Genomic DNA, 9,811 nt, shown 5'->3' with positions numbered 1-9,811 from the left:
TGGCAGGGCTCCAGGAGAGCATGGGAGATTCTGCGAGTGAGGGGTCCCTGGCAGGGCTCCAGGAGAGCATAGGAGATTCTGTGAGCGAGGCGTCCCAGCCAGGGCTCCAGGAGAGCATGAGAGATTCTGCGAGCGAGGAATCCCTGGCAGAGCTCCAGGAGAGCATGGGAGATTCTGCAAGCGAGGCATCCCAGCCAGGGCTCCAGGAGAGCATGCACATGATGTAAATGAGGCATCCCAGACAGGTCTCCTGGAGAGTATGAAAGATCCTGTGAGTGAGGTGTCCCAGCCACAGCTCCAGGAGAGCATGGACATGTTGTGAGCGAGGCATCAAATCCAGGGTTCCAGTAGAGCATGGGAGATTCTGCCAGCAAGGTATCTCTGCCAGGGCTCCAGGATAGCATGGACATGTTGTGAGCGAGGCATCCCAGCCAGGGCTCCAGGAGAGCATGAGAGATTCTTGGAGCGAGGCAGCCTGGCCAGGGTTCCAGGAGAGCATGGGTGATTTCGGGGAGTGCGGCATCCCAGCCAGGGCTCAAGGAGATTTGGTGAGCGAGGCATCCCTTCCCTGCGACGCACTGCCACCTGGTGGCAGACAGGAGAACTGCAACCTCTGGAAGTCCCGACGAGGTTTTGAAAAAGGGCCTGATGCCTGGACCCAGTTCCAGGAGGCCGGGTAAAATCAAGCAGTGCCCCGCAAAAGGTGGCGTGCAGCAGTGATGCCGTGACGTCCGGGGGAATTCCTCGAGTGGATTCACAGATGGCGAGTTTCTGCGAGTGAGGCGTCCTGGCCAGGGCTCCAGGAGAGCATGGACATGTTGTGAGTGAGGTGTCCCAGCCACGGCTCCAGGAGAGCATGGGAGATTCTGTGAGGGAGATGTCTCAGCCAGGGCTCCAGGACAGCATGGACATGTTGTGAGTGAGGCGTCCAAGACAGGGATCCAGGAGAGCATGTGAGATTCTGTGAGCAAGGCATCCCTGCCAGGGTTCCAGGAGAGCATGCAATTGTTGTGAGTGAGGCATCCCAGCCAGGGCTCCAGGAGAGCAAGGGAGATTCTGCAAGCGAGGCGTCGCTGGTAGGGCTCCAGGTGAGCATGGGAGATTCTGCGAGCGAGGCGTCCCAGCCAGGGCTCCAGGAGAGCATTGACATGTTGAGAGCGAGGAGTCCAAGCCATGGCTCCAGGAGAGCATAGACATGTTGAAAGCGAGGCATCCCAGCCAGGGCTCCAGGAGAGCATTGGAGATTCTGCGAGCAAGGCATCCCTGCCTGGGCTCCAGGAGAGCATGGACATTTTGTGAGCGAGGCGTCCCAGCTAGGGCTCCTGGAGAGCATGGGAGATTCTGCGAGTTAAGTGTCACTGCCAGGGCTCCAGGATAGCATGGACATGTTGTGAGCGAGGCGTCCCAGCCAGGGCTCCAGGGGGCATGGACATGTTGTGAGCGAGGTGTCCCAGCCAAGGCTCCAGGAGAGCATGGCAGATTCTGTGAGCGAGGCATCCCTGCCAGGGCTCCTGGAGAGCATGGACATACTGTGAGTGAGGTGTCCCAGCCAGGGCTCCAGGAGAGCATTGGAGATTCTGCGAGCGAGGCGTCCCAGCCAGGGCTCCAGGAGAGCATTGGAGATTCTGCGAGCGAGCCATCCCAGCCAGGGCTCCAGGAGAGGATGGACATGTTGTGAGCGAGGCATCCCATCCAGGGCTCCAGTAGAGCATCAGAGATTCTGCAAGTGAGGCATCCCAGCCAGGGCTACAGGAGAGCATGGACATGTTGTGAGCGAGGTGTCCCTGCCAGGGCTCCTGGAGAGCATGGGAGATTCTGTGAGCAAAGCGTCCCTGGCAGGGCTCCAGGAGAGCATGGGAGATTCTGCGAGCGAGGCGTCCCTGGTAGGGCTCCAGGAGAGCATGGGAGATTCTGCGAGCGAGGCATCCCAGCCATGGCTCCAGGAGAGCATGGGAGATTCTGCAAGTTAGGTGTCCCTGCCTGGGCTCCAGGAGAGCATGTACGTGTTGTGAATGAGGTGTCCCAGCCAAGGCTCCAGGAGAGCATGGGAGATTCTGCGAGCGAGGCGTCCCAGCCAGGGCTCCAGGAGAGCATGGACATATTGTGAGCGAGACGTCCCATCCAGGGCTCCAGGAGAGCATTCAAGATTCTGCGAGCAAGCAGTCCCAGCCAGGGCTCCAGAAGAGCATTTGAGATTGTGCGAGCGAGCCATCCCAGCCAGGGCTCCAGGAGAGCATGGACATGTTGTGAGCGAGGCGTCCCAGCCAGGGCTCCAAGAGAGCATGGGAGATTCTGCAAGCGAGGAATTCCTGGCAGGGCTCCAGGAGAGCATGGGAGATTCTGCGAGCGAGGCATCCCAGCCAGGGCTCCAGGAGAGCATGCACATGATGTGAGTGAGGCGTCCCAGACAGGGCTCCTGGAGAGTATGAAAGATCCTGTGAGCGAGGTGTCCCAGCCACGGCTCCAGGAGAGCGTGGACATGTTGTGAGCGAGGCATCCCATCCAGGGTTCCAGTAGAGCATGGGAGATTCTGCCAGCGAGGTATCTCTGCCAGGGCTCCAGGAGAGCATGGACATGTTGTGAGCGAGGCATCCAGCCAGGGCTCCAGGAGAGCATGAGAGATTCTAGGAGCGAGGCAGCCTGGCCAGGGTTCCTGGAGAGCATGGGAGATACTGGGAGTGCGGCATCCCAGCCAGGGCGCCAGGAGATTTGTTGAGCGAGGCATCCCTTCCCTGCGGCGCACTGCCACCTGGTGGCAGACAGGAGAACTGCAAACTCTGGAAGTCCCGACGAGGTCTTGAAAAAGTGCCTGATGCCTGGACTGTGTTCCAGGAGGCCGGGTAAAATCCAGCAGTGCCCCGCAAAAGGTGGCTTGCAGCAGTGATGCCGTGACGTATGGGGGAATTCCTCGAGTGGATTCACAGATGGCGAGAGTCTGCGAGTGAGGCGTCCTGGCCAGGGCTCCAGGAAAGCATGGACATGTTGTGAGCGAAGTGTCCCAGCCAGGGCTCCAGGAGAGCATGGGAGATTCTGCGAGTTAAGTGTCCCAGCCAGGGCTCCAGGAGAGCATGGACATGTTGTGAGCGAGGCGTCCCAGCCAGGGCTCCAGGGGCATGGACATGTTGTGAGCGAGGCGTCCCAGCCAGGGTTCCAGGAGAGCATGGGAGATTCTGCGAGCGAGGCATCCCAGCCAGGGCTCCAAGAGCATAGGAGATTCTGCAAGCGAGCCATTCCAGCCAGGGCTCCAGGAGAGCATGGACATGTGAGCGAGGCATCCCATCCAGGGCTCCAGTAGAGGATGGGAGATACTGCAAGCGAGGCATCCCAGCCAGGGCTCCTGGAGAGCATGACATATTGTGAGCGGGGTGTCCCTGCCAGGGCTCCTGGAGAGCATGGGAGATTCTGTGAGCAAAGCATCCCTGCCAGGGCTCCAGGAGTGCATGCACATGTTGTGAGCGAGGCATCCCAGCCAGGGCTCCAGGAGAGCATGGGAGATCCTGTGAGCGGTGTGTCCCAGCCAGGGCTCCAGGAGAGCATGGACATGTTGTGAGCGATGCTTCCCAGCCAGGGCTCCAGGAGAGCATGGGAGATTCTGGGAGGAAAGCATCCCTGCCAGGGATCCAGGAGAGCATGCACATGTTGTGAGCGAGGCATCCCAGCCAGGGCTCCAGGAGAGCATGGACATGTTGTGAGCGAGGAATCCCATACAGGGCTCCAGTAGAGCATGGGAGATTCTGCGAGCGAGGTATCTCTGCCAGGGCTCCATTAGAGCAGGGACATGTTGTGAGCGAGGCGTCCCAGCCAGGGCTCCAGGAGAGCATGGGAGATTCTGGGAGCGATGCAGCCTGGCCAGGGGGGCTCCTGGAGAGCAATGGGAGATTCTGGGAGTGCGGCATCCCAACCAGGGCTCCAGGAGATTTGGTGAGTGAGGCATCCCTTCCCTACGGCGAACTGCCACCTGGTGGCAGACAGGGGAACTGTAGCCTCTGGAAGTTCCGATGAGGTTTTGAGAAAGGGCCTGATGCCTGGACCCAGTTCCAGGTGGCCGGGTAAGATCCGGCAATGCCCCGCAAAAAGTAGCGCGCAGCAGTGATGCCATGAGGTCCAGGGGAATTCCTCGAGTGGATTCAAAGATGGCAAGAGTCTGTGAGTGAGGCGTCCTGGCCAGGGCTCCAGGAGAGCATGGATATGTTGTAAGCGATGTGTCCGAGCCAAGGCTCCAGGAGAGCATGGGAGATTCTGTGAGGGAGGCATCTCAGCCAGGGCTCCAGGACAGCATGGACATGTTGTGAGTGAGACGTCACAGACAGGGCTCCAGGAGAGCATGGGAGATTCTGTGAGCAAGGCGTCCCTGCCAGGGTTCCAGGAGAGCATGCACATGTTGTGAGCAAGGCATCCCAGCCAGGGCTCCAGGAGAGCATGTGAGATTCTGTGAGCGAGGCGTCCCTGGCAGGGCTCTAGGAGAGCATGGGAGATTCTGCGAGTAAGGCATCCCAGCCAGGGCTCCAGGAGAGCATGGGAGATTCTGTGAGCGAGGTGTCCCAGCCCGGGCTCCAGGAGAGCATGCACATGGTGTGAGCGAAGCTTCCCAGCCAGGGCTCCAGGAGAGCATGGGAGATTCTGCGAGCGAGGCGTCCCAGCCAGGGCTCCAGGAGAGCATAGACATGTTGAGAGCGAGGAGTCCCAGCCAGGGCTCCAGGATAGCATGGGAGATTCTGTGAGCGAGGCGTCCCTGCCAGGGCTCCAGGAGAGCATGGACATATTGTGAGCGAGCCGTCCCAGCCAGGGCTCCAGGAGAGCATGAGAGATTCTGTGAGTTAGGCGTCCCTGCCAGGGCTCTTGGAGAGCATGGACATGTTGTGAGCGTGGCATCCCAGCCAAGGCTCCAGGTGAGCATGGGAGTTTCTGTGAGGGAGGCGTCTCAGCCAGGGCTCCAGGAGAGCATAGACATGTTGAGAGCGAGGAGTCCCAGCCAAGGCTCCAGGATAGCATGGGAGATTCTGTGAGCGAGGCGTCCCTGCCAGGGCTCCAGGAGAGCATGGACATATTGTGAGCGAGCCGTCCCAGCCAGGGCTCCAGGAGAGCATGAGAGATTCTGTGAGTTAGGCGTCCCTGCCAGGGCTCTTGGAGAGCATGGACATGTTGTGAGCGTGGCGTCCCAGCCAAGGCTCCAGGTGAGCATGGGAGTTTCTGTGAGGGAGGCGTCTCAGCCAGGGCTCCAGGACAGCATGGACGTGTCGTGAGTGAGGAATCGCAGACAGGGCTCCAGGAGAGCATGGGAGATTCTGTGAGCAAGGCGTCCCTGCCAGGGTTCCAGGAGAGCATGCACATGTTGTGAGCGAGGCATCCCAGCCTGGGCTCCAGGAGAGCATGGGAGATTCTGTGAGCGAGGTGTCCCTGGCAGGGCTCCAGGAGAGCATGGGAGATTCTGTAAGTGAGGCATCCCAGCCCGGGCTCCAGGAGAGCATCGATATGTTGAGAGTGAGGCATCCCTGCCCCGGCTCCTGGAGAGCATGGACATATTGTGAGCGAGATGTCCCAGCCAGGGCTCCAGGAGAGCATGGACATGTTGTGAGCGAGGTGTCCCAGCCAAGGCTCCAGGGGGCATGGACATATTGTGAGCGAGGTGTCCCAGCCAAGGCTCCAGGAGAGCATGGGAGATTCTGCAAGTTAGGTGTCCCTGCCAGGGCTCCAGGAGAGCATGGACATGTTGTGAGTGAGGCGTCCCAGCCAGCACTCCAGGAGAGCATGGACATGTTGTGAGCGAGGTGTCCCAGCCAGGGCTCCAGGAGAGCATGGGAGATTCTGCGAGCGAGTCATCCCTGACAGGGCTCCAGGATAGCATGGACATATTGTGAGCGAGACGTCCCAGCCAGGGCTCCAGGAGAGCATTCGAGATTCTGTGAGCAAGCCATCCCAGCCAGGGCTCCAGGAGAGCATTCGAGATTCAGCGAGCGAGGCGTCCCTGCCAGTTCTCCAGGAGAGCATGGACATATTGTGAGCGAGGCATCCCAGCCAGGGCTCCAGGAGAGCATGGGAGATTCTGGGAGGAAAGCATCCCTGCCAGGGCTCCAGGAGAGCATGCACATGTTGTGAGCGAGGCATCCCAGCCAGGGCTCCAGTAGAGCATGGACATGTTGTGAGCGAGGAATCCCATACAGGGCTCCAGTAGAGCATGGGAGATTCTGCGAGCGAGTTATCTCTGCCAGGGCTCCAGGAGAGCATGGACATGTTGTGAGCGAGGCGTCCCAGCCAGGGCTCCAGGAGAGCATGGGAGATTCTGGGAGCGAGGCAGCCTGGCCAGGGCTCCAGGAGATCATGGGAGATTCTGGGAGTGCGGCATCCCAACCAGGGCTCCAGGAGATTCGGTGAGCGAGGCATCCCTTCCCTACTGCGAACTGCCACCAGGTGGCAGACAGGGGAACTGTAACCTCTGGAAGTCCCGATGAGGTTTTGAGAAAGGGCCTGATGCCTGGACCCAGTTCCAGGTGGCCGGGTAAAATCCGGCAATGCCCCGCAAAAGGTGGCACGCAGCAGTGATGCCATGACGTTTGGGGGAATTCCTCGAGTGGATTCATAGATGGCGAGAGTCTGCGAGTGAGGCGTCCTGGCCAGGGCTCCAGGAGAGCATGGATATGTTGTAAGCGATGTGTCCCAGCCAAGGCTCCTGGAGAGCATGGGAGATTCTGTGAGGGAGGCATCTCAGCCAGGGCTCCAGGACAGCATGGACATGTTGTGAGTGAGGCGTCCCAGACAGGGCTCCAGGAGAGCATGGGAGATTCTCTGAGCAAGACGTCCCTGCCAGGGTTCCAGGAGAGCATGCACATGTTGTGAGCAAGGCATCCCAGCCAGGGCTCCAGGAGAGCATGGGAGATTCTACGAGCGAGGCGTCCCAGGCCGGGCTCCAGGAGAGCATGGGAGATTCTGCGAGCGAGGCATCCCAGCCAGGGCTCCAGGAGAGCATGCACATGGTGTGAGTGAGGCTTCCCAGCCAGGGCTCCAGGAGAGCATGGGAGATTCTGTGAGCGAGGCGTCCCAGCCAGGGCTCCAGGAGAGCATGGACATGTTGTGAGCGAGGAATCCCATACAGGGCTCCAGTAGAAAATCCAGCAGTGCCCCGCAAAAGGTGGCATGCAGCAGTGAATGCGTGACGTCCGGGGGAATTCCTCGAGTGGATTCACAGATGGCGAGAGTCTGCGATTGAGGCATCCTGGCCAGGGCTCCAGGAGAGCATGGGAGATTCTGTGAGGGAGGCGTCTCAGCCAGGGCTCCAGGAGAGCATGGACATGTTGTGAGCGAGGCGTCCCAGACAGGGCTCCAGTAGAGCATGGGAGATTCTGCAGGCGAGGCATCCCAGCCAGGGCTCCTGGAGAGCATGGACATGTTGTGAGCGAGGCGTCCCTGCCAGGGCTCCAGGAGAGCATGGGAGATTCTGGGAGCGAGGCAGCCTGGTCAGGACTCCAAGACAGCATGGACATGTTGTGAGTGAGGCGTCCCAGACAGGGCTCCAGGAGAGCATGGGAGATTCTGTGAGCAAGGCGTCCCTGGCAGGGTTCCAGGAGAGCATGCACATGTTGTGAGCAAGGCATCCCAGCCAGGGCTCCAGGAGAGCATGGGAGATTCTGTGAGGGAGGCGTCTCAGCCAGGACTCCAGGACAGCATGGACATGTTGTGAGTGAGGCGTCCCAGACAGGGCTCCAGGAGAGCATTCGAGATTCTGCGAGCAAGCCGTCCCAGCCAGGGCTCCAGGAGAGCATTCGAGATTCAGCGAGCGAGGCGTCCCTGCCCGGGCTCCAGGAGAGCATGGACATATTGTGAGCAAGGCGTCCCAGCCAGGGCTCCAGGAGAGCATGGGAGATTCTGTAAGTTAGGCGTCCCTGCCAGGGCTCCAGGACAGCATGGACATGTTGTGAGCGTGGCATCCCAGCCAAGGCTCCAGGTGAGCGTGGGAGATTTTGTGAGGGAGGCATCTCAGCCAGGGCTCCAGGACAGCATGGACATGTTGTGAGTGAGGCATCCCAGCCAGGGCTCCAGGAGAGCATGGGAGATTCTGCGAGCGAGGTGTCCCTGGCAAGGCTCCAGGAGAGCATGGGAGATTCTGTGAGTGAGGAGTCCCAGCCAGGGCTCCAGGACAGCATAGATATGTTGAGAGCGAGGAGTCACAGCCATGGCTCCAGGAGAGCATAGACATTTTGAGAGCGAGGTGTCCCTGCCAGGGCTGCATTAGAGCATTCGAGATTCAGCGAGCGAGGCGTCCCTGCCAGGGCTCCAGGAGAGCATGGACATATTGTGAGCGAGGTGTCCCAGCCAGGGCTCCAGGAGAGCATGGGAGATTCTGCAAGTTAGATGTCCCTGCCAGGGCTCCAGGAGAGCATGGAAATGTTGTGAGTGAGGCGTCCCAGCCAGCGCTCCAGGAGAGCATGGACATGTTGTGAGCGAGGTGTCCCAGCCAAGGCTCCAGGAGAGCATGGGAGATTCTGCAAGCGAGGCATCCCTGCCAGGGCTCCAGGACAGCATGGACATATTGAGAGCGAGACGTCCCAGCCAGGGCTCCAGCAGAGCATTCGAGATTCTGCAATCAAGCCGTCCCAGCCAGGGCTCCAGGAGAGCAGTCGAGATTCAGCGAGCGAGGCATCCCTGCCAGTTCTCCAGGAGAGCATGTACATATTGTGAGCGAGGCGTCCCAGCCAGGGCTCCAGGAGAGCATGGGAGATTCTGCAAGTTAGGTGTCCCTGCCAGGGCTCCAGGAGAGCATGGACATGTTGTGAGTGAGGCATCCCATCCAGGCTCCAGGAGACCATGGACATGTTGTGAGAGAGGTGTCCCAGCCAAGGCTCCAGGAGATCATGGCAGATTCTGCGAGCGAGGCGTCCCTGCCAGGGCTCCAGGAGAGCATGGACATATTGTGAGCGAGACGTCCCAGCCAGGGGTCCAGGAGAGCATGGGAGATTCTGCGAGCAAGGCATCCCAGCCAGGGCTCCAGGAGAGTATGCACATGATGAGAGTGAGGCATCCCAGACAGGGCTCCTGGAGAGTATGGGAGATCCTGTGAGCGAGGTGCCCCAGCCAGGGCTCCAGGAGAGCATGGACATGTTGTGAGCAAGGCATCCCATCCAGGGCTCCAGTAGAGCATGGGAGATTCTGCCAGCAAGGTATCTCTGCCAGGGTTCCAGGAGAGGATGGACATGTTGTGAGCGAGGCATCCCAGCCAGGGTGCAAGGAGAGCATGAGAGATTCTGGGAGCGAGGCATCCCAGCCAGGGCTCCAGTAGAGCATGGACATGTTGTGAGCGAGGAATCCCATACAGGGCTCCAGTAAAGCATGGGAGATTCTGCGAGCGAGTTATCTCTGCCAGGGCTCCAGGAGAGCATGGACATGTTGTGAGTGAGGCGTCCCAGCCAGGGCTCCAGGAGAGCATGGGAGATTCTGTGAGCGAGGCGTCCCAGCCAGGGCTCCTGGAGAGCATGGACATGTTGTGAGCGAGGCGTCCCAGCCAGGGCTCCAGGAGAGAATGGACATATTGTGAGCGAGGAATCAAAGCCAGGGATCCAGTAGGGCATGGGAGATTCTGAGTGGGAGGCGTCCCTGCCAGGGCTCCAGGAGAGCATGGACATGTTGTGAGTGAGGCATTCCATCCAGGGCTCTAGTAGGGCATGGGAGATTCTGCGAGTGAGGCGTCCCTGGCAGGGCTCCAGGACAGCATGGACATGTTGTGAGCGAGCCGTCTCAACCAGGGCTCCAGGACAGCATGGACATGTTGTGAGTGAGGCGTCCCAGGCAGGGCTCTAGGAGAGCAAGCACATGTTGTGAG

The sequence above is a fragment of the Taudactylus pleione genome, unplaced genomic scaffold (genome assembly GCF_031769625.1).
Source record: "Taudactylus pleione unplaced genomic scaffold, aTauple2 ptg000217l, whole genome shotgun sequence".
NCBI lineage: Eukaryota > Metazoa > Chordata > Amphibia > Anura > Myobatrachidae > Taudactylus > Taudactylus pleione.
This window is presented reverse-complemented; position numbering follows the sequence as displayed.